General features: G+C 44.9%; 1 protein-coding gene and 1 long non-coding RNA gene across 2 annotated transcripts in view; one reads left to right on the top strand and one right to left on the bottom strand.

Annotated features, from left to right (window-relative positions):
* Positions 1–23,916, bottom strand: part of LOC117360747 — a 76,426-nt gene extending 52,510 nt beyond the window's left edge. Inside the window, exons 1-2 of the long non-coding RNA XR_004539505.1 lie at positions 23,726–23,916; positions 23,447–23,529 (exon numbers count right to left, since the gene is read on the bottom strand). This is a non-coding gene — a long non-coding RNA (uncharacterized LOC117360747). The remainder of the gene's footprint in view (positions 1–23,446; positions 23,530–23,725) is intronic.
* Positions 1–24,996, top strand: part of DLG3 (discs large MAGUK scaffold protein 3) — a 490,171-nt gene that overhangs the window by 243,915 nt on the left and 221,260 nt on the right. The window lies entirely within an intron of this gene.

Genomic DNA, 24,996 nt, shown 5'->3' with positions numbered 1-24,996 from the left:
CAAAGACCAGTGTCCTATTTGAGTATAGCTTTACCTGCGTACGTTCTGGTTCAGCAGGAACTTATGTAACCCTTTCTTGAATCCCTGGAGGGTACTTTCCCCTATAACAGCCTGTGGAAGAGCGTTCCAGATTTCTACCACTCTCTGGTTGAAGAACTTCCTTACATTTGAATGGAATCTATCCCCTTTTAACTTTAGAGAGTGCCCCCTCGTTCTCCAGCTTATGAGTTTATTTCAATATATCACTTTATTGATAAACGGATGCTGTTGGGACATAATGGAAAAGGAACCAGTGCCAGCTGCTTATATTTAAAATTTTACAGTACACGGGACATCAGATTATATGCAAATAAGATGCCAGCTGTGTGAGTACTTGTGCACCTACAATATTGTACCAACTCCATTACTGTGTCTACAGAGGGATAAATTGTGTTGATTTCAGCACTTTTTTTAAATCTTTATTAATTTTCAAACCTTCATTAGTGCAATACAATAAATGTAGCATATAATTATACAATAAAGGCACATTAAACTTACACATGTTTACAATCAACCATTTTCCTCCCACCTTCTCACATCTAATCTTTTAAAAACAGTTATTTTTTTAGGGTACAGAGCCTGACAGGGAGGAGGGACAGGTGCAGAGCCTGGCAGGGAGAGGGGGACAGGGTGCAGAGCCTGCTATATTTTATTAAATATATTAGTACACAATTTGGTTCAGAATTTTTTTTTTTCTTGGTTTTCGTCCTCTAAACCTAGGTGCGTCTTATAGTGCGAAAAATACAGTACCTAAAAAAGTTTTTACTGTGTGTTTTTGCTTCCAGGGCAATCTTCTTTTCATAGTAACATAGTAAATGATGGCAGTATGCCCTGTAATCATATGTATTAAAATGTCTTTTTCTTTGTTATTTCTGGGCCATAGACCATAGAAGTCTACCTAGTACTGTCCTTAGGTTCCAAATACTGGCAGTGCTGTTGAAACTTACTCCATCCTATCCAAACCATTTCCTTTGCAGGATTTAGACTCTAAAAGATTGCCCATTCATATTCTAATTAGCATCCTCTGTGTTCATCCTATGCTTATTTGAATTCCATCACAGTTTTCCTCTCTACCATCTCCTCAGCATCCACCACCATCTCCGTGAAAAAGAATTTCCTAACATTATTCTTAAGTCTACCACCCTTTGACCCCAATTTATATCCTCTAGTTTGACCAATTTCCATTCTTTTTAAGGTCTTTTTTGCTTTCCTTATGACTTGCCATTCCTTGTGCTGTTTACAATTATTTTCAATCAGATCATAGAAACATAGAAGATGACGGCAGAAAAGGGCTACAGCCCATCAAGTCTGCCCACTCTGCTTACCCACCCCCTGTCTATGCCCTAATGACCCAATTTCCTTATCTTAGAAACATAGAAACACAGAAAGGTGACGGCAGAAAAGGGCTACAGCCCATCAAGTCTGCCCACTCTACCGACCCACCCCATTAAGTCTGAGTGCTGCTCGACCCACGTAGGGATCCCACGTGGATGTCCCATTTATTCTTAAAGTCGAGCACGCTTGTGGCCTTGATTACCTGCGTCGGAAGTTTGTTCCAGTGATCTACCACTCTTTCTGTGAAGAAATACTTCCTGATGTCACCTCTAAATTTCCCTCCCCTGAGTTTGAGCGGGTGCCCCCTTGTGACCGAGGGTCCCTTGGGAAGGAATATATCGTTTTCTACCTCGACACGACCTGTGACGTACTTAAAAGTCTCAATCATGTCACCCCTTTCCCTGTGCTCCTCTAGAGAGTACAGCTGCAATTTGCCCAGTCTTTCCTCGTATGAGAGACCCTTGAGTCCAGAGACCTTCCTAGTGGCCATTCGCTGGACCGACTCAGCTCGAAGCACATCTTTACGGTAATGTGGCCTCCAGAATTGCACACAGTACTCTAGATGAGGTCTCACCATGGTTCTATACAGTGGCATTATGACTTCAGGTTTGCGGCTGACGAAGCTTCTATTGATACATCCCATCATTTGCCTCGCCTTGGATGAGGCCTTCTCCACTTGTTTGGCAGCCTTCATGTCTGCACTGATGATCACTCCCAAGTCCCGTTCCTCTGAAGTCCTAGCTAGTGTTTCTCCATTCAAGGTGTATGTTCTGCATGGATTTCTGCTGCCGAGATGCATGACCTTACACTTCTTAGCGTTGAAGCCCAGCTGCCATGTCGTGGACCATTTTTCCAACTTGATCAGATCCTGCGTCATACCATCCGTGGGATTGCTTCCACCCACTATATTACACAGTTTGGCGTTGTCGGCGAACAGCGCTACTTTACCCTGAAGCCCTCGGGTCAAGTCCCTTATGAATATGTTAAAAAGGGATGGTCCCAGGACTGAGCCCTGCGGCACACCGCTAGTCACCTCCGATGTCTCAGAGAGGGTGCCATTGACCACCACTTTCTGAAGTCTTCCACTCAGCCAATCGTTGACCCACGCCGTTAGTTTCTCACCTAACCCCATCGATTTCATCTTGTTTAATAGTCTACGGTGTGGGACACTCTCAAAAGCTTTACTGAAATCCAAGTATACTATGTCCAGAGACTCTCCCGAGTCCAGCTTTCCTGTCACCCAATCAAAGAAGCTGATGAGATTGGACTGGCATGACCTGCCCCTAGTGAATCAATGTTGACAGGGATCCCTCAGATTCTCCTCATCCAATATCGTGTCTAATTTCCCTTTAAGTAGAGTTTCCATGAGTTTACACACTATTGATGTGAGACTTACTGGTCGGTAATTTGCGGCCTCTGCTCTGCAGCCCTTTTTGTGCAGAGGAACCACGTTGGCAGTTTTCCAGTCCAGGGGGACTCTCCCCGTACTTAGGGAGAGATTGAAGAGTATTGCTAATGGTTCCGCCAAAACATCGCATAGCTCTCTGAGCACTCTTGGGTGCAGATTGTCCGGTCCCATGGCTTTGTTCACCTTGAGTCTTGACAGTTCTTTGTAAACATCAGCTGGTGTGAACTCAAACTTCTGAAATGGGTCTTCCATGCTTTGCTTTGCTGCTAGCCGAGGCCCGTGCCCTGGTGCTTCGCAGGTAAAGACTGAACAGAAGTAATCATTCAGTAGTTTGGCTTTATCGGAGTCTGTTTCTACATAATTCCCGTCTGGTGTTCTAAGGCGTACTATCCCGTTTGCGTTCTTTTTCCTGTCGCTAATGTATCTGAAGAAGGATTTGTCCCCTTTCTTGATGTTCTTTGCTAGAGTTTCTTCCATACGAATTTTGGCCTCCCTGACTGCTGTTTTGACCGCTGCAGACTTTTTCCTGTATTCAATGTTTGCTTCTTTTTCCCCGGTGCGTTTGTATGAGAGAAATGCTCTTTTCTTCTCCTTGACGAGGCACGATACCTCATCTGTGAACCATTGGGGTTTCTTTTTTCTTTGTTGTTTGGTTACCGATTTTATGTAGCGGATAGTTGCTTCATGAAGGATCGATTTCAAGGTTGACCACATAGCCTCCACATTAGTAGTTACTTCTTGAACCTGCAGCGTCTGATAGACGAAATCTCCCATGCGTGCGAAGTCAGTGCCCCGGAAATTGAGTACCCTTGTTTTTATTAGTGATCTAGGGAAGCCTTTCTTAAGGTTAAACCATACCGTGTTATGGTCACTGGTGGCTAGCGTCTCTCCCACCGAGACCTCTGAGACGCTTTCCCCGTTCGTAAGTACCAGGTCCAGGATGGCCTGGGCCCTAGTGGGCTCTAGTACCATTTGTTTGAGCCGTACTCCCTTCATGGACGTTAATATCCTCCTGCTATCACAAGTTGTCGCTGATAGTGTGTTCCAGTCTACATCAGGCATGTTGAAGTCTCCTAATAGTACAGCCTCCCCCCGTAAGGTGATATTCTCAATGTCTTCAATTAGTTCTGCGTCCTTGTCCTCCGATTGTCTTGGAGGTCTGTATATCACACCAAGGTACAGGCATTTTTCTCCGCCTCTGGCCAGGTTTACCCAGATAGATTCCCCAGTATACTTGACATCCGTGATCCTGGTTGTCTTAATGTTTTCTTTGATGTATAGTGCTACCCCACCTCCTAACTTACCCTCTCTGTCTTGTCGAATCAGGTTGTACCCTGGTATAGTTATATCCCACCCATGAGAGTCTGTGAACCATGTTTCGGATATTGCAACTATGTCTAGATCTGCATTAGAAATTTATTCCCTAGGCTGTGTGCGTTAACATACATAGCTCTCCACTCTTTCTGTTTACTAACCTCCTGTAGTGAGCCCCCCATTTGAGTCAAGGTGTCTCCTAGCGATTCTTTTGCAATAAGGGTACTTACCTCAGACTTAGAAGCGTAGTGTTGGTTCTCCACATCAGGATAGTTACTTACTGCTCCGGTGTAAAAGTGGGTACCCACCCCGGACTTACCTAGTTTAAAGCCCTTCGAAGTAGGCGGGCTAGTCTGTGTCCGAAGACATTCTTACCTCTGTTGGTCAGGTGGAGTCCGTCAGGTCCCTGTAGTCCCTGCAGTGTCTTTCCGTGATTCAGGAATCCGAAGTTCATCTCCTGGCACCATCGTTGTAGCCACTCATTCGTCTTCAGGATGCGTTCGTCCCTGTCCCTTCCTCTGCCCCTAACAGGAAGAATGGAAGAGAATACTACCTGTGCTCCTGTCTGCTTCAGCCTCTTTCCCAGAGCTCCGAATCTCTAGCTATGTCCTCTAGCTATCTTGACCCTCGTAGGGATCCCACATGGGTATCCCATTTATTCTTAAAGTCTGGCACGCTGTCTGCCTCGATCACCTGCACTGGAAGCTTGTTCCAATGATCAACCACTCTCTCTGTGAAGAAATACTTTCTGGTGTCGCCATGAAATTTTCCGCCCCTGAGTTTGAGTGGGTGCCCTCTTGTGGCCGAGGGTCCCCTGAGAAAGAAAATATCATCTTCCACTTCGACACGTCCCGTGAGGTACTTAAATGTCTCGATCATGTCTCCCCTCTCCCTACGTTCCTCAAGAGTGTAGAGCTGCAATTTGTTCAGTCTCTCTTCGTACGAGAGACCCTTGAGCCCCGAGATCATCCTGGTGGCCGTCCGTTGAACCAATTCAATTCTGCGCACATCTTTACTGTAATGTGGCCTCCAGAATTGCACACAGTACTCCAGATGAGGTCTCACCATGGCCCTGTACAACGGCATTATGACTTCAGGCTTTCGGCTGACGAAACTTCTATTGATACAACCCAATATCTGCCTTGCCTTAGATGAAGCCTTCTCCACTTGATTGGCAGTTTTCATGTCTGCACTGATGATTACTCCTAAATCTCGTTCTGCTGAAGTCCTAGTTAAAGTTTCTCCATTCAAGAAGTACGTCCTGCATGGATTTACGCTTCCGAGGTGCATGACCTTACATTTCTTAGCATTGAAGCCTAGCTGCCAGGTTGAGGACCAACTTTCCAATGTAAGCAGGTCCTGCGCCATATAATTCTGTAAACTGCATTCACTTACTATATTACATAGTTTGGCGTCATCGGCAAATAGTGTTATTTTACCTTGAAGCCCTTGAGTCAGATCCCCTATGAATATGTTGAAAAGGAGTGGACCCAGGACCGAGCCCTGCGGCACTCCACTGGTCACCTCCGATGTTTTAGAGAGGGTACCATTAACCACCACCCTCTGAAGTCTGCCACTCAGCCAATCATTGACCCATGCAGTTAGTGTCTCTCCTAACCCCATCGATTCCATCTTGCTTAGCAGCCTGCTGTGTGGGACACTGTCTAAAGCTTTACTGAAGTCCAGGTACACGACGTCCAAAGACTCTCCCAAGTCCAACTTTTTTGTTACCCAGTCAAAGAAGCTGATGAGATTGGATTGGCAGGACCTACCCTTGGTGAATCCATGCTGACTGGGATCCCGAAGATTCCCTTCATTCAAGATCGTGTCCAATTTGCTTTTAATTAGTGTTTCCATGAGTTTGCACACTATTTGCACACCGGTCTATAATTTTTGGAAGGTTTCTCTTTTGGCTCTAATAGCTTCCTTCACCTCACTCTTTAACCACTCTGTTCTCTTCCCTTTTTAATACATGGAATATATCAAGCCTGGGCTTCCAGGATGGTATTTTTGAATAACATCCATGCCTGATGTAAATTTTTGAACTTTGCAGCTGCTCCTCTAAGTTTCTTTTTCACCTTTCTTCTCATGTTATTATATAGTCACCTTTTTTTAAAGGTAAATGCTGTTGTATTGGATTTCCTGTGTGAACTTATTCCAGGGATTATATCAAATCTAATCATGTTATGGTCACTGTTATCAAGTGGCCCCTGATTCATTACCTCCCAAACCAATTCCTGAACCAGCTGCTCCATAAAGCAGCACAAGAAGACCCAATGTTCCACAGAGCAAGGAGCAATCCAAAAAGAAACAAACTGTGAAGGAAACACAATGTTCTTAACTTTCCTTTATTTCTTCAAAATATCTTCAAACAATGAAAGGGATATGTCCACATCAAACGTAATAGAAACTAACAGACCAAAAAGGGCTGTGTTTCAGCTAACAAACCTTTCTCAAGGGTCCAGTCGTTAATGATATATTGGATTTGATTTTCCAATTGCAAAAATCCAATGTGAAAAACAAGACAAGAGCTGTAGCCAGGAAGTGATTGGCTGGCCTGGAACTTCCTTTCCGACAGTCTTGTGCACCCGGCGCTTGTGCAGTGGCTGCACGCGCCTAGCTCTTGCAGCATCGGGGAAGCAGGGAGAACGCAAAGGCAGCAAGAGTTTTGGCAGGCAACATGAAGAAAGCAATAGAGAAGGCTTTAAACTGAAGGACAGGGGAAAGCCGACAGTCGACCACCGGTCGATGGTACGGACAACAGGATGCCCCGACGTAGGAACAAAGGACTACTACTCATACACAAGAGAGGTCAACCTCACAGCCAACAAAGGAGAACAAGCAGGAAGGGACAACTCAGACACAGGAGGGGATGACCACACAGCAAACATGGGAGATAACACAGGAGCAGTAAAGGATACCGTAAATGAAACTGTAAGGACAGCCAAGAGTAGAAGGTCCAAAAAGGTAACACGAAGGGAACTTAGATGCATGTATACAAATGCTAGAAGTCTAGGAAAGAAAATGGGAGAACTAGAGACGATAGCAAGACATGAGAACATGGATATCATTGGCATAACAGAAACATGGTGGAATGAAGAAAACAAATGGGACACAGTACTACAGGGATACAAACTATATAGAAGGGATCGAGAAGGGCAGAAAGGTGGAGGTATTGCCCTATATGTTAAGGAAGGAATAGATTCTGTTGGAATGATTACAACAGACAGGAAAGAGAAGCTGGAGTCCCTCTGGATCAAAATTCCTGGTCAAAATGGCGCAGATACAAAAATTGGCCTTTACTATCGTCCCCCAGGACAGGCGGAAGACACTGACTCAGAAATGATGGAGGAAATCAAACAAGTATGCAAGACAGGCAATGTAGTTATATTGGGAGACTTCAATCTCCCAGGAATAGACTGGAAACTAGGAGCCTCCAACTGCGGCAAGGAGGCAAAGTTCCTGGAGGTGCTAGGGGATTGCTTCCTGGAGCAAATGGTAAAAGAGCCGACAAGAGGCGACGCCACCTTGGACTTGGTCCTAAATGGTCTCATGGGACCGATAACAGAAGTAGAAGTCATGGCTCCACTGGGAACGAGTGATCACAATGTAATCAACTTTAAACTGGACATCGGGAAAGGGAAACATGCCAAAACCTTAACCACCACCTTAAACTTTAAAAAGGGTAAATACGATTGCATGAGAGCCATGGTAACAAAACGACTCGAGAAGATGGTGGACAAACTTGAAACAGTAGATCAGGCATGGTGCCTATTGAAAAATACTATTGCAGAAGCGCAAGATCTCTACATTCCGAGGATTTCTAAAGATCGGAGAACTAAAGGCAAAGGAAAACCGGCATGGCTTACCATACAGGTGAAGGAAGCCATAAAAGAAAAGAAGGACTCTTTCAAAAAATGGAAATGCACAAAGACAACCGAAGCCTGGAACAAACATAAAGATGAACAGAAGAAATGTCACAAGGCGGTGAGGGATGCAAAACAGGACTATGAGGAAAAAATAGCCCGGGAGGCCAAAAACTTCAAGCCCTTCTTTAGATACGTGAAGGGGAAAAAACCTGCAAAAGAGGCAGTGGGACCCCTGGACGACAAGGGAAGAAAAGGGTACATCAAGGAAGATAAACAGATCGCAGACAAACTAAATTCCTTCTTTGCGTCCGTCTTTACGAAGGAGGACACCTCAACAATACCTGAAGCGGAGAAACTGTTTACAGGAGAAATAGAGGACAGCCTCACCACAGTTGAAGTGAACTTAGATCAGATATACTACCAGATCGACAAACTTAAAAGTGACAAATCCCCTGGACCGGATGAAATTCACCCAAGAGTCTTGAAGGAATTGAAGGTTGAAATCGGAGAGTTATTGCAAAAACTTGCAAACCTGTCAATCAGAACTGGTCAGATACCAGACGACTGGAAGAAAGCGAACGTCACGCCAATTTTCAAAAAAGGATCGAGAGGAGAACCGGGCAATTATAGACCTGTGAGTCTTACGTCTGTCCCAGGCAAGATGATTGAATCACTGATCAAGGATAGCATAGTTCAGCACTTGGACACACACGACTTGATGAAACCCAGTCAACATGGATTCAGGAAAGGGAAATCGTGTTTGACGAATTTACTCCAATTCTTTGAGACCGTGAACGATCAAATTGATAGTGGAAAGCCGGTGGACATAATATACTTGGATTTCCAGAAAGCGTTCGACAAAGTTCCACACGAAAGACTTCTCAGGAAACTACAAAGCCATGGCATAGAGGGAGATATACAAAGATGGATAGGCAAATGGCTGGATAACAGGAAGCAGAGAGTGGGCATTAATGGGAAGTTCTCCGACTGGGAGATAGTGACTAGTGGTGTACCCCAGGGCTCAGTACTTGGACCGATCCTTTTTAATATTTATATCAATGACTTGGAAAACGGAACATCCAGTGAGATAATCAAGTTTGCAGATGACACAAAACTCTGCCGGGCAATCAGATCGCAGGAGGATAGTGAGGAACTCCAGAGCGATTTGTGTCGGTTAGAAAAATTGGCGGAGAAATGGCAGATGAAGTTCAACGTGGAGAAATGCAAGGTAATGCATTTAGGCAGTAAGAATAAGGAATATGAGTACAGAATGTCAGGTGCAAGTCTGGGAAAAAGTGTACAAGAAAGGGATCTGGGTGTACTGATAGATAGGACCCTGAAGCCGTCAGCACAATGCGCGGCAGCGGCAAAGAAGGCAAATAGAATGTTGGGCATGATAAAGAAAGGAATCTCGAGTAGATCGGAGAAAGTTATAATGCCGCTTTATAGGGCAATGGTCAGACCCCACTTGGAATACTGCGTCCAACATTGGTCTCCCTACCTAAAGAAGGATATAAAACTGCTGGAGAGGGTGCAGAGACGAGCAACCAAACTAGTGAAGGGTATGGAGAAACTGGTATATGAGGATCGACTTAAAACACTGGGATTGTTCTCCCTTGAGAAAAGGAGACTGCGTGGGGATATGATCGAGACCTTCAAAATACTGAAAGGAATCGACAAAATAGAGCAGAGAAGATTATTTACATTGTCCAATTTGACACGGACAAGAGGACATGAAATGAAGCTAAGGGGGGACAAGTTCAGGACTAATGTCAGAAAGTTCTGCTTCACACAGAGAGTGGTTGGCATCTGGAATACTCTCCCAGGGGAGATTATTGCAGAATCGACAGTCCTAGGCTTCAAAAGCAAACTAGATGCATATCTCCTTGAGAGAGGCATATAAAGTATGGTTGGCTATAAAATAAACCAGGTGTATACCTGGCAGGGCCTCCGCGTGTGCGGATCGCCGGACTTGATGGACCGAAGGTCTGATCCGGAGATGGCGCTTCTTATGTTCTTATGAGTCTATTACGGAGCCCGGGATGGGCTCCATGATCGACTTGCATTGCCCTTGTGATCTACTGGTAGATCGCGATCGACCTTTTGGGCACCCCTGTTCTAGATCATTTTGAACTAATAGAAAACAGACGTTCTTCATGAAACACAACCTTATTTTTTTCCTCTCGATAAAAGGTTGTGTATACCAAAGATTTCTTATTAGAATCCTATCCTATCAGGCAGGACTATGGAACAAAAGTTTTAGTGGTTTGATCTTAAATTCTTCTTCTTACTAGGCCTTTAGAAGATCGATAAAACTTCTATTTGATAATATGTATAATCTAGATAAGTTAATAATTTCTTAATGTTATATTTTATATATAATGCTACCCTGGAGGTTCTAGATTTTAACTTCCTACCTAAGAATCTAAATTTGGCTTTCATAATAATAATAACTTTATTTTTGTATACCGCAGTACCAGAATAGTTCAGAGAGGTTTACATGACAAGAGACTGTACATCTACAGCGAAATTTACAAATAAGTCAATCAATCAATATAACTTAGCGAGTCGGGAGCAAGCAAGAAGGAGATAGAGAGGTTATAAACAAGTAAATCGGCGTGGCTTAGGAAGTCGGGTGCAGGTAGGAGAAGGCAGGTAGGTGGGAGGTGCAGGAAGGTGGGAGGTACAAGGCATAGTTAAAAGTAGAGTTACAAGGAGGGTGGGAGTCAGAGATATTTGTCAAAGAGATAAGTTTTGATTGACTTCCTGAAAGTTTGGTAGGAGGGAGAATTAGAGATGAGAGTGGATAGACATTTGTTCCATTTGCATGCCTGGAATGCCAGGGATCTGTCGAGGAATCTCTTGTAGATGCAGCACTTTAGGGACGGGAAGGCAAACAAGTGGGCGTTACGTGTGCGGGTGGGGCCCGGACGGACAAAGTGATCTGATAGGTAGATTGGGGACGAGCCTGTTAGGGTTTTGAAGCAGAGGCAAGCTCAGAACCTCCCTACCACATTTCCCTAGTACCATGTGTACCAAGAAGCAGGTTCCTCCCCAGCACTGTCTAAAATCTTATCTAGGTAACGTGTGAGGTCCACCACCTTCACACCAGGCAGGCAAGTGACCAATCGATCCTCACATCCACCAGCCAACCAGCTTATCTACATGCCTAATGATCGAATCTCCCACTATAACAGTAGTCCTAGCCTTTCCCTCTTGTGCAGAAGTCCCTGGAGACACATCTTCGGTGTGAGAGGACATTGCATCCCCTGGTGGGCAGGTCTTGGCTACATGACTACCTCCTACTTCAATAGGGTGATGCTATCCTTTAAGAAGACCTCCCTCCTCTGAGGCAGCACAGACTGGAGGGGGATTTTTCTACAATGTCCCTGTATGTCTCCTCTATATACCTCTTTGTCTCCCTCAGCTCCTCCAAGTTTGTTACTCTAGCCTTAAGAGATCGGATCCATTCCTGAGTGATAGGAGCTCTTTGCATCAAGTATACACATAAGATCTCTCACCAACTGGGATATAAACATGTGACACTAAGTGCAAAGGACTGGATAGCCCCCATCTTGCTGCTAGACTGCTGCCTGTATCTTAATATAGGAGATTTCTTTGTTAAGTTGTTACAGGAGTTGGAAAATGTACACTAAGGTTCCCTAAGATTGCTAATTTTATATTAGGCTATGGTAAAGTTTAATTTTTATTATTATTTTGTAGATGATATGTAGAGCGTGTCGGCTACATAGTCTACTCCTGCTAATAGGAGCCAGGGCAAAGGCTTGGCATGGGCCACCTCAAGCCCCTGCAACCTGGTATGACAGGTGTGTGCCACAAAAGAAGCTGCTAGAATATTGTGTTCAGTTTTGGAGGCCTTATCTAGCTAAGGATGTAAATCAACTTGAAGTGGTAGAGAGAAAAGTGATGAGAATGGTATGGGGTTTGAGCCATAAGATATAGAAGAAGAGATTGGAAGACCTGAATATATATACTCTAGAGGAGAGGAAGGACAGGGGAGCTATGATACAAACATTTAAATGCTTGAAAGGTATCAATATGGAAACAAATCTTTTTCAGAGGAAGGAAAATGGTAAAACTAGAGGGCATGAATTGAGGTTGCAAGGTAGCAGACTTAGGAGTAATGTTAGGAAATTATTTTTCAAGAAGGTGGTGGTGGATGTCTGGAATGCCCTCTCAAGGGAGGTGGTGGAGATGAAAATGGTGATGGAATTCAAATAAGTGTGGGATGAACACAGAGGATCTCTAGAAAATGAATGGTATAAAAAAATTATAAGGTCAGTACTGGGCAGTCTTGCTGTCTGTGTGCTGTATTTGGTGGTTTGATTTAGGATAGACTGGGAGAGCTTTGTTGGAAGCACCAGCGACATGATGGTTAGGATAGGCTGGAGTGAGCTTCAACAGCAACTCTGGTAGTGAGAACCTAATGACGATACTAGATAGACTTCTATGATCTATAGCACAGAAATATTAAAGAAAAGACAATTGAAACATGAATGTATAATGAGTGAGAATGTTGGGCAGACTGGACAGACTATTCAGATCTTTATCTGCTGTCATTTACTATTATTCCCAAGGCCAGTGCTTCGAAATGTCTTTTAAGAATCACAATCACTCTGTGATCCTGCATATCATTTAATACCATGCCTCCTCTACAGGTGCCTGACAGCCTGCGCTCAAGCCCTGTGATGCAGTAGGCAAGCAATGCTACAAGGGGAACAGACCCCAAGCTCCAAAATGTTTCTGCAGGCTGGCTAACGGTACCACAGAGGGATTGGCCTGTCAGCTGCAGACCTTAGTCTCCTTCTTCTCCATGCAGGCAGAGCTGAACCCTCGACGAGGGGAGCTCTGAGCATCAAAAATTCATGAACCCCCCCCCCAAAAAAAAAACCCCCAGAGCAGATCAGAAAAACTCCTTACGGTTCGTGTGCAGAAGGAAAAACTGAAAGAGTCAGCACAGCCCTCTATTGAAGGAGGGAATCAAAAGCTGGAGTGGATTCCTTCTGCATGTCTCACAAGCATGGGGATATCATATATACTTAAATATAAGCCAAGATTTTGGGGCTTATATTCGGGTCAGTGTCCACCCACCTCTCTCCTGGACCTGTTGCAGACCTCCGCTGAGCCTGCCATAAGACCTAGTGGGCCAGGGCAGGAGGGATCCCTCCCACTTCCTGTCCCAGCAGACTCAAAACATTTTTACACAGCCTCCCCCGTGTACCTTTAAAATTCCTGGTAGTCCAGTGGTGGGCCGGGACAGGAGGGATCCCTCCCATCTCCTGTCTTGGCCGACTATGCCTTCCCTTTACCTCTCCCCTGCATGCCTTTCCGTGTTCCTGCCCTGTGGAGAGCCACTAGTGATTGGCTGGGAAAAAGTTTTTCGAGTCTGCTGGGACAGGAAGCAGGAGGAATCTCTCCTTTCCCGACCCACCAGATCTTATGGCAAGTCCAATGGAGGCCTGCAAGGCAGCGGGAGAGGGTAGACAGGGTGCAGAGCCAGGGAGGGCAGGGGAGAGTGTGAGGGAGTGGGGCAGGGTGCAGAGTCGGGCAGGGTACTTGAATATTAACCTCTTCCTTCCCCCCCCCCCCCCGGGTTAATATTAGAGTCAACCTTTTTTCCTCCCTTTTTGGGAAAAATTACCTTGGTTTATATTCAGGTCGGCTTATATTCGAGTATATATGGTACTTGTCTGTCGAGAATGACACACCTGTTGCACTACTAGAATAGGCCTTACAATAATCCAAAGCTTTCATTACAGAATGAAGAGCTTGTTGCTTTAAGAATGAATCCAGCTGTTCCATCAGAGTTGGTACTGTGCCCTCTTTGAGCCTCTGTTGATATTTGCAAAAGGCGGGATCCATTATAGAGTTAATAGGTATTTAAAGTTGTTAAGGGAATAGAGATACATAAACTAATATAAAGCCATTTCATTGTATACCGCTTTTAACTGTGTCACAACCAGTGTTCCCTCTAAGCGGGCGGGTGTTGTGAGCAAACTTTTTTCACCGTGAGCCAAAAATATCGGGCGCCAGCAAGTTATGAGCCAACTCGCCCGATTCTCCTCTCGCCGCCCTGCCATCTGCCGTACGCCTCTTCCGATCGTGCGCTGTGACGAGAAACGTGTGCGCTGCGATGTAATATTTTGTGCGCCAGCGCACGCCAGCGCAGCTTAGCGGGAACACTGGTTCAAATGGTTTTATTTATTTCCCCAAATTTATTTTTGTTATATGCATTGAAAATATTTGATATTGCGTTTAAATCAAAATCTCAATAAACTTGAAACGAGTGCCCGTGAGATTGTGGGAGGGTTAAATACTCAAAACTTAGAAGTTTTTGCTACGCCAGCTTTCTGGTATCTTTACATACAGTGGCGTACCTAGCATATGTAACATCCGGGGCCCATCATTTTTTGGCACCCCCCCCATCTGTAAGAAAAACATGATTTTTAGTAACAAACCACACGTCACACATGAGTACCTAGGAAAAGGCAGCATCTTACATATTGCAGTGAGCAGTACATCAATACACCCATTGTAAAACTAAACAAGCCAGACCAGCACAGATCAATCCTACACCGTCAATCCTAACAGAAAACCATGTCTTTCGAACACACAGAACACAGAAAACACCTTCGCCTAGTAAGGAATATGTAATCACAAACTAACCCCTCCCTCTTTTACAAAACTGTAGTGTGGATTTTAGCTACGGAGGTAACAGCTCTGATGCTCATAAAATTCTGAGCATCAGAGCTGCTACCGCTAAAAACGCTTCACAGTTTTGTAAAAGGGGGGATAAAATAAAAATACATAGACAAAGGTTAAATTGAACCAGCAAGAAGCTGGACTCTGCATACAATGCTTCACAGAAACAGTGACACATGTCTCCTAAAGCAATAAATAAATAGAAATTTTTTTCTACCTTTGTCTTCTGTGGTTTCTCCTTTCCTCATCTTCTTGTAACTCTCTTCCTTCCATTCACTGTCTGCCGTCTCTCTTCCCCTATATGGCATCTTCTCTCCTTCTATGCCCCTTCCAGAAACTGTATGCCTCCCCCTTCCATCTCTCCTTTCACCCCATTGGTCTGGCATCTCTCTCCTCGCCTTCCCTCTCCCACACCTCTCCTCATAGTCTGGTATCTCCCCTTCCCTGATTCTCTGGCATCTCTCTCCTTTCCTTTTCTTCCATCTTTCGTTCCCCCTCCATGCTCTCACATCTCCCCCTTCCTTTTCCCTTAGACTGGCATACCTTCCTCCTATGCTCCAAGCCCTGGCATCTCCTTTAATTCCCTCCCTCATCTTCCTTCTCCCTCCAGCTGGGTACCGCAACACTCTTCCCTGCAGCTCTGCACTTCCCCACAATTGCCATGCTTCGGTTCCTCTTCTTCCTTCCTTCCTCCCCCCCCCCCCCCCGCGGGACCCTGCGGCACCATCAACTCTTACTCCCTCTAATGTCGGCCCTGCAGCTCCAGACTTCCTCGCACCTTCGCCCCTGCCCCTTTGGATCGCTATTATTTTAAATGTTATAGCCGCGGAGCTGTATCCATCAGTGGAGATGTCTAACCTCGGCCTGCCCCGGAACTCTTACTGCAGCAGCCGCCCGTCTAGGCAGGAACAGGAAGTCACTGTTGCAGTAAGAGTTCCGGGGCAGGCCGAGGTTAGACATCTCCACTGATGGATACAGCTCCGCGGCTATAACATTTAAAATAATAGCGATCCAAAGGGGGAGGGGAGAAGGTGCGAGGAAGTCTGGAGCTGCAGGGCCGACATTAGAGGGAGTAAGAGTTGATGGTGCCGCAGGGTCCCGCGGGGGGGGGGGGGGGGAGGAAGGAAGGAAGAAGAGGAACCGAAGCATGGCAATTGTGGGGAAGTGCAATCCCCCCAATGCGTCCCCTTACCTTACCTCCCCTTACCTTTGCGACGCGTGTGTGCGCTGTGAAGAGAAACTTTGCGCTGCGATGTAATATTTTGTGCGCGCGCGCAGGCCAACGCACCTTAGCGGGAACACTGGTCACAACTAAGGTGGTATATCAAGTTAAATAAACAAATTATATTTGGTACATATATGTTTGTCAATGGCATACAAAGGTACTCCACTCTATTCATAAAGTCAGGGTTGCTACTTGTTGATAAAAGTCCCTAATTAACTCTTATTGTAAAAAAAAATAAAAAAATTACCTCCTATATTCTTTATTGGGGAATCAGCATCTAAATCGACAAATGTGCCTAGGGTGGGTGGGAGCTTGAAAGAAAAAAACTAGAATCAAAAACAAAGAAGTACTTTTAAAACTAAGCTCCCTTGTAATTTTTAAACACACAAAGAATTTAACTCAAAATCTCTCTTCTCCAAGTTTAAAAATATATAATTCAGGGTCACGTGATGTTGAGTTAGAGAGCAGACACATGTGCCTTGAGCTACCAGGCTTCTCTCTTATCGGCATTTTGGCTTTTCCAACCTAGCTTTTGGACACACCTGCGGATACCTGGTTGTTATTTATTTCCATCGCGAACAGCTGTTATGGCCTCTAAGACCCTTTGGTGGGAGAAAAAGAAGGTGAAGCCTGCGGAATCTAAAATGGCAGATGATGAAGGGCCGGAGGGACCCACGGTGAGCTCGGTATGCTGCAGGAGATAGTAGCAGAGGTGAAGGAGGCAATTAAATCCTCTTTAGACCAACAATTACAATCGATCACAGACAAATTGGATGTGGTAGACAGCCGCTTGGAATCCCTCACAGGAGAGTTTTCAGGGTGTTGTCAGCACTTGTCTGCATTGGAGGAAACAATGGCCCAAGTATTTACCACATAAGTGGCACTACAAACTACCATAGAGACCTTGGAGGATAAACTTGACGATCTGGAGAACTGCTCCCACCACAGAAACCTATGCCATCCTTGTCACGATGGAACACAATGAAAGGTGGATCAGCAATTAAAGCTTGCAGCTCACTGACTCTGCGAGCAGAAGTGAGGGCAATGAGAAACACCACTTTCCAAATGAGATACTTCAGATGAACCGTAGACATTGGTTCAAATGGAGGCTTCATCAATTGAGTAAGAACAACACTGAGGTCCCAAACCACTGGAGGCGGTTTGAAAGGAGGTTTGACATTGAAAAGTCCTTTCATGAATCTGGAAACCACTGAATGAGCAGAAAGGGGTTTTCCTTCAATAGGCTGATGGAAAACAGCAACTGCACTGAGATGGACTCGGTTCCGGGAAAGATGATGGAAGCACTAATCAAGGACACAATCTGCGAATACATAGAAGGCAATGGACAACTGAAGGCGAGCCAGCACGGCTTCTGCAAGGGAAGATCGTGCCTCACAAACTTACTGTATTTCTTTGAGGGAATAAACAGCCAGGTGGATAAAGGGGAATCCATAGACATCATTTACCTTGACTTCCAAAAAGCCTTCGATAAGGTACCTCACGAAAGACTACTTAAGAAGCTGTGGAGCCACGGGGTGCAGGGGGATATCCACCGATGGATCAAACACTGGCTGGCAGGCAGGAAGCAGAGGGTTGGAGTAAAGGGCCATTACTCAGACTGGCAATGGGTCACGAGTGGAGTTCCACAGGGGTCGGTGCTGGGACCAATCCTGTTCAATATATTCATCAACGACCTGGAGACGGGGACGACGTGTGAGGTTATCAAATTTGCTGATGACACCAAGCTTTGCAGCAGGGTTAGAAACGCGGAAGACTGTGAGGTCCTGCAAAGAGACCTAACAAGACTGGAAGAGTGGGCAAAAAAATGGCAAATGAGTTTTAATATAGAGAAATGTAAGGTCATGCATGTAGGGAAGAAGAACCCGATGTTCAGCTACAAAATGGGGGGATCACGGCTAGGGGTAAGCAACCTTGAAAGAGACCTGGGGGTGATGGTGGACACAACATTGAAAGCATCAACTCAGTGCGCAACGGCCTCAAAGAAAGCTAACAGAATGTTGGGTATCATTAAAAAGGGTATCACGACCAGGACGAAGGAAGTCATCATGCCGCTGTATCGTGCAATGGTGCGCCCACATCTGGAGTACTGTGTCCAATACTGGTCGCCGTACCTCAAGAAGGACATGGCAGTACTCGAGGGGGTCCAGAGGAGAGCAACTAAACTGATAAGGGGTATGGAAAACTATTCGTATACTGACAGACTGAAAAAGCTGGGCCTGTTCTCCCTGGAAAAGCGGAGACTTAGAGGAGACATGATAGAAACCTTCAAAATCCTGAGGGGCATAGAGAAAGTGGACAGGGACAGATTTTTCAGACTGTGGGGAACCACTAACACAAGGGGTCACTCGGAAAAATTGAGAGGGGACAGGTTTAGAACAAATGCTAGGAGGTTCTTTTTTACCCAGAGGGTGGTGGACACATGGAACGCGCTTCCGGAGGTTGTGATAGCCCAGAGCACATTGCAGGGTTTCAAGGAAGGTTTGACAAGTTCCTAAAAGAAAAGGGGATTGAGGGTTACAGATAAAAAAGAAGAGGTAGGTTACAGAAACGGACAGGTCATAGACCTGACGGGCCGCCGCGAGAGCGGACCGCTGGGCGCGATGGACTAATGGTCTGACCCAGTGGTGGCAACTTCTTATGTTCTTAGACTTGAGGTCAGAGGTGGATAAGTGAAAAAGGTAGTCTAAAACAGAAGATAAGGAGGAATGTTAAGGCTCCTTATTGTGAGAAAAACACCACATAGAAAATCTAGTCCATTTTTGGTGATAGCATTGTCTAGTGGTAGGCTTCCTAGAAGCCTCTAAAATGTGTCTTACAGATTGAGAAAACTGAAGAGGAGTTATGTTGAGAGGTACCAAGCTGTCAGGTGTAGAGACTGCAGCTTGGGATGAAGTAGAGATCCTTGACTCTGTGTGAGCAGAGATGGAAAAACTGGTAGAAGGTATGGTTATTCTTCAACTTGACAAGAGTCTTGAGAATAAGAGGGAATGCATACAGGAAGAGATTCGTCCATTCCAGAAGAAAAGCATCTGCCTTGAGACGATGAGGAGAATAAATCCTGGAGCAGAACTGAGGCAGTTTGTGGTTGTGGGGAGCTCCAAAGAGATCTATCTGAGGCATTCCCCACTGTGAAAAAATGTGATGAAGAGGCGAAGAATGGAGTGTCCATTTGTGAGGTTGCAGAAGATGACTCAAGTTTTCCGCCAAGCAATTTATCGCCTCTTGGATGTGGAAGGTGTTGTGGTGGATTGCCCAGTCCCAAACCTTCAGAGCTTCTTGACAAAGGGAAGAAGATCCCGTCCCTCCCTGTTTGTTGACATAATACATGGCGACTTGGTTGTCCATCCGAATGAGGACTACCTGATCTTGAAGATGATGTTGAAAAACTTTGATAGCCTTGAAAATCGCTCTGAGTTCCAACAGATTGATGTGATACTGACGATCCGTACTGGCCCAGTGGCCTTGAGTATGGAGACCATCGAGATGAGCGCCCCAAGCGTAGGTCGAGGAATCTGTTGTGAGGACCTTCTGATGAGGGGGCGTTTGAAACAGCAAGCCTCTGGAGAGATTGGAAGAGAGCATCCACCTGCGAAGAGACTGTCTCAATGAAGGAGTGACTACAATGTGTCGAAAGTGGGCTGCAAACCTGCGTCCACTGAGATGCCAGGTCCACTGAGGAATTCTGAGGTGAAGTCTGGCAAAAGGAGTCACATGTACTGTGGAGGCCATGTGACCCAGGAGTACCGTCATATGTCTCGCTGATATGGAGGAGCGGGAAGACACTGTATGACAGAGTTGAAGGAGGGCTTCCAGATGTTGTTGCGGGAGGAATGCTTTGAGTTGGATAGTATCCAGAACAGCTCCGATGAATTGTAGATTCTGAGAGGGTTGAAGTTGGGATTTGGAAAAGTTGATTTCGAATCCCAAACTCTCTAGGAACCACGTAGTCCGTTGGGTCGCTACAATAACCCCTTGAGATGTTGAATCTTTGATGAGCCAGTCGTCCAGGTAGGGAAATACCTGAACACCATGGTTTCTGAGAGCTGCGGCTACCACTACCAGGCACTTGGTGAACACTCTGGGAGATGAAGCCAGGCCAAAGGGCAGCACTCTGTATTGATAGTGCAGATTCCACACCCGAAATCTGAGATATTGGTGAGAGGCCGGATGAATGGGAATATGAGTATAAGCCTCCTTGAGATCCAGAGAGAATAACCAGCTGATCTAGGAGGGGATAAAGGGATTTCAGGGATAACATGCAAAATTTTTCTTTGACTAAAAATTTGTTGAGAGCCCTGAGATCCAGAATGGGTCGCAGATCGCTCGTCTTCTTTGGAACAAGGAAGTAACGGGAGTAAAACCCCCTGTTATGCTATTGCAAAGGAATTGGTTCGATGGCATGGGGACGAAGCACAGCTTGAGCTTTCTGAAGAAGAAGGGCGGTCTGGGATGGACTGGAAGGATACTCTCTTAGAGGAAGTTCTGGTGGAACCTGAGTGAAATGAAGAGAGTATCCTTCCCTGATGATTGACAGCACCCAGAGGTCGGATGTGATTGTCTCCCATCGGTGATAAAAATGATGGAGACAACCATAAATAAGGGGAAGATAGTTCAGAGACAGAATGGTGGAGGTTATGCTCTGTTTTAAACAGTTAAAAAGGCTGCGTAGCCTTAGGTGCAGCAGAAGGTTGAGGTTTCTGTTGCTTCTGATTCTGCTTTTTCTTGGAAGGAGGGCGAGTGTAAGGAGCCGCTTTTGGAGCAAAACGCCTCTGGTAAATAGGAGGAGGGTGTGCAGGCTTGGCAGGAGCTGGCTTTGGCTTAGGTCTGATTTTAGAAGCAAAGGATTTTTCATGCTTAGACAATTTCTTGGTGGCTGCCTCAATAGATTCATCGAAGAGGTCATTGCCTGCACAAGGAATATTAGCCAAGCGGTCCTGAAGATTAGGATCCATATTAATGGTACAAAGCCAGGCAAGGCGGCGCATTGCTATAGAACAAGCAGCCGCCCTGGCAGACAACTCAAAGGCATCGTAAGAAGACTGAAGTAGATGTAATCTGAGTTGTGATAGAGAAGCTATGATTTCTTGAAAGTCAAAGTGCTTTTGAGTATCTACATAACTGAGAAATTTAGGCAAAAGAGCAATGAGAAACTCAAAATAAGTGATAAAATAGAAATTGTAATTAAGGACTTTAGAGGACATCATGGCATTTTGATAGATGCAACGTCCAAATTTGTCCATAGTTTTTCCTTACCTTCAAGGAGGAATGGTAACATAAACCTTGGAAGAATGGGACCTTTTCAAAGATGACTCCACAAATAGGGATTGGTGAGATAACTGTGAATTCTCACATCCTTTGCAATGGAGAGTTTTATATCTGGAGTCTAATTTGCCTGAAACAGCTGGAATTGCATAAGGAGTCTCCAGACATCTTGTAAAAGACTGAGACAAAAGCTTGTGAAGATGAAGCTTAAGTGACTCTGCTGGAGGTTGAGGAAGATACATGACTTCGAGATATTCCTTAGAGAATGTGGAACCAGCATCCAATTGAAGGTCCAAGTCAATAGCCATCTGACGAAGAAATGAAGAGAAAGATAGCTGACCCGCCAATGCTTTGCCTCGAGAAGGACTCGAAGTCGTCGAGGCAGCCTTGGTCGAAGATGAAGCTTCGGCAGGAAAAAAGGCATCAAAAGAATAGGGAGACTTGGACGAAGCAATCGAAACCGATGAGTCCTCAAGGTGTGGAAGTGGAGACTTCGATCGAGGAGTCAATGGTCTAATAGAACTAGAAGGTGTAGATCGAGGCTTAGTTGAAGAAGGACGCTCTTTGGAAGAAGAGCCATGGCTGGATGTATGCCTCAAGGAAGGTCTCGATCGTCGTTGAGAATGGTGCTTGGAAGCAAGTCTTGAAGATCGAGGAGACTTCGCCCCGGAGATTGAAACAGTCGATGCCACCAAGGAATGGATGGGGCTGGAAGCTGTAGATCCAAGCTCCAGAGGCTTGAAGGAGGAACCTCGATGCACTCCCAAAGACTCTGCTCCTTGTATGGAGTGTGAGGATTCCTGTCGAAGCACTTGCAAAGAATCTGCTCCTTGCTTCACGTGCATAGATGCCAGACCAGACACTCGCAGAGACTCTGCTCCCTGCATAGAGTGTGTAGATTCAGACTGAGGCATAGGAAGAGGCTCGACCTCGCGGGAGTCTGCAGAATGCCCAGGCTGGATTAGAGGAACAAGCTTCGATCCCATATTAGTGAGGAACTGAATGAATTGCTTCTCTAACATGGTCTGGAAAGAAGCCAGCAAGGATGGATCCACGTCTGAAACTGGACCACCTGCTTTGGCTGGAGGTTCCACAGAGGCAGTAGAAATGTGCTTCAACTTGCAAGTCTTAGGCACCTTAAGCACCACCGCTGGAACTTTTTGCTGAGCTATCTGACCTGAGGATACAGGGGAAGATTCAACAGATGTCATTAAGGAAAGAGCCACTGCAAACGAAGAAGGTCTGATGAAGCTTGAGGTCGAAGCAGCAGAGGCAGGAGGACCATCGGTCAAAGGTGAGAACGAGGTCTGCTTTGGAGTCGAGGAAGTGGTCGAATCCATCCCGAAGAGCTTCTCCACTGAAAGTAGACGACGTTTAAGGGCTCGAAGTTGAAGAATAGCACAGCGCTCGCACGACTTCGGATGATGATCTGGCCTAAGGCACTTGAGGCACCTAGTGTGTGGGTCCGTGAGAGAAATCGCACGATGACACTGGATACACTTCTTGAAGCCTGTTGCTGGCCAGGACATAGGATGAAAAACAGCCGCCGCAAAGTCGAAGCCCCTGGGCTGCGGCTGAGTGGCCTGCCCCGGCAGCCAAACGGAAGAAATAAAAAATTTTTTTTAAACTAGAAATAAAAGAAATACAGCGATTCATGAAGAAAAAGAACAGAAACCGTGGTGAGAGAAGGCACAATGACATAACTAAGTTAAACGCAGAGAGTCAAAGAGGAACTTCTCGCTCCCCTGTGCTGGGTGGGAAGGCACTCGCGCATGCGCAGTGCAGCTGACTCGAAACTTCTAGTTTCTACAAGCAAATCTGCTTGCGAGGCTTCTGCATCGAGGCTCCATCAATGACGTCACCCAAATGTGAGAATAGGCTGCCTGCTTGTCCTGGGATAATAATTATTTTATTTCTGCCGGACCATAGGTGTCAAAAGGTTGAAGAACACTGTTCTAAACAATACACAGATGCTGTGGTTAAAGCAGAGATAAAATTGAAAAAGGCATGAACTAAATCATTCTCAATATGCTTTTAGTTGACAACCATTGTATAATTTTTATACAAGTTGCTATAGTACTTGTGCACTGCAACATGTATATAGATGGACAAACGGACTATACTGAGAAACCTGCTTACAAATTGAATATGTGGTGAAGCTCTTCTAAACAGTACACAGATGCTGTGGTTAAAGCATTCCATCTCCAAAAGAATTCACAGCAAAAGAACATAAAATATTGTACATATTACCTTGGTGAATAAATTTTGGTAGGTAAGTTAAATGGACTCTTCCTCAAATCTGTGTACACAGGATCAGTGATCAACCACTACCCCTGAAAATAAAATGGAGAGGAAGAGAGTTGACTACATTACCTTTCCACAGTTTCAACTGGGCTTAGCAGAACAATTTACACCATTATTCCCCATCCTTGGGAAACTTCACTTGTTTCACCATAGGACTCATTTGGAATTTAAGCAAAACCCTTTTATCACTACATTTTCTGGGACATTACATTCTGTGCAACCTACCATTCAGTGATGTTTGTGATCCACATCAATCTGATTAGTATTGTTTTTCCTGAGCATCTTAAAGTGCTGTAGTGTTCCATCTCTTGTTTCTTCAATTTAAGAATTATATATCTCCACTAGTTGCCCTCCCTGTGAAGGATTCACTTGGTGGTTCGCTGTGCTTCCATACTTCTCAAAGCATAAGAATTGTTGGAATCTTACTGTTAAAAAAACAGATCAGTGTGGATAGGGTGTTGGTATTTCCTTCTTGTTGTTGTGATAGCCTTGATCCATTTAGAAAAGAGTTCTACTGTCATTGGCAATATTTATTACCATTTGCTGTGATAGAGTACATATGAAATCAATTTGTAATTACCAGGGCTAGATTTCCTTTAATTGCATAGCTGCATTCACTGAAGCACATTCCAAACAATTATCAGTCAAGCATGACACATCTGTTCTCATTTAGGCTTGTCAACTGGAGCTCTTCCAAGTTAATATATTTCTATGATGAGTCTTCTCACAAACAAACTAAATTGCTGTTTGGACTTTGGTGGGTACCACCCAATGTTTCTGGCCAGATTTGGTTAATGGAAGATTAGGTTCTTACCTGGATAATCTTCTTTCTGTTAATATACATAAGAGTCTGTACTCTAGGTGAACATCCTCTGATCATGAACTGTTGCAGAAGGATGTCTATCACATCATTTAATTCCTCCTCCTTCACCACTGAAGTATATACACTGTAGTTTCCTCTTCAGTTTGTACCAAAACAATCGATATCCACTATAACAGAAGAAAGCAGAAAGAGGGGCACAGGGAACTTCCCCAAAACAATAGTACATTTTTGTTCTGCTCTAAAACTCATTAAAAAGAATAATGGTTAGCATGAATTAATAACATAGGTGTCCCAACGAACCACCCTGCTCTGTGCAACTAACACAAACGCATATGGAACTCAGGTGTTCATGGAACTCAGGCATTCAACAAACTCATTGCTTTATTGGTCCTATACTATTACATGTACTTCCAACTGACAGGAGAAAAAACTCCAGTTCTGGACTGTAGTTTTATCCAAAGCAGAAAGCTGGTTATTTGAAAATTGACAGGGCAGGCTATATAGACTCCTATGTGTATTAACAGAAAGATATCCAGACAAGAACCTAATCTTCCATTCTATTACATAAACACAGGAGTATGTACTCTAGGTCAGTGTTCTTCAACCTTTTTATACCCGTGGACCGGCAGAAATAAAATAATTATTTTGTGGACCGGCAAACTAATAGGACTAA

This window comes from Geotrypetes seraphini, chromosome 5 (assembly GCF_902459505.1).
Source record: "Geotrypetes seraphini chromosome 5, aGeoSer1.1, whole genome shotgun sequence".
Classification (NCBI taxonomy): domain Eukaryota; kingdom Metazoa; phylum Chordata; class Amphibia; order Gymnophiona; family Dermophiidae; genus Geotrypetes; species Geotrypetes seraphini.
This window is presented reverse-complemented; position numbering and strand designations above follow the sequence as displayed.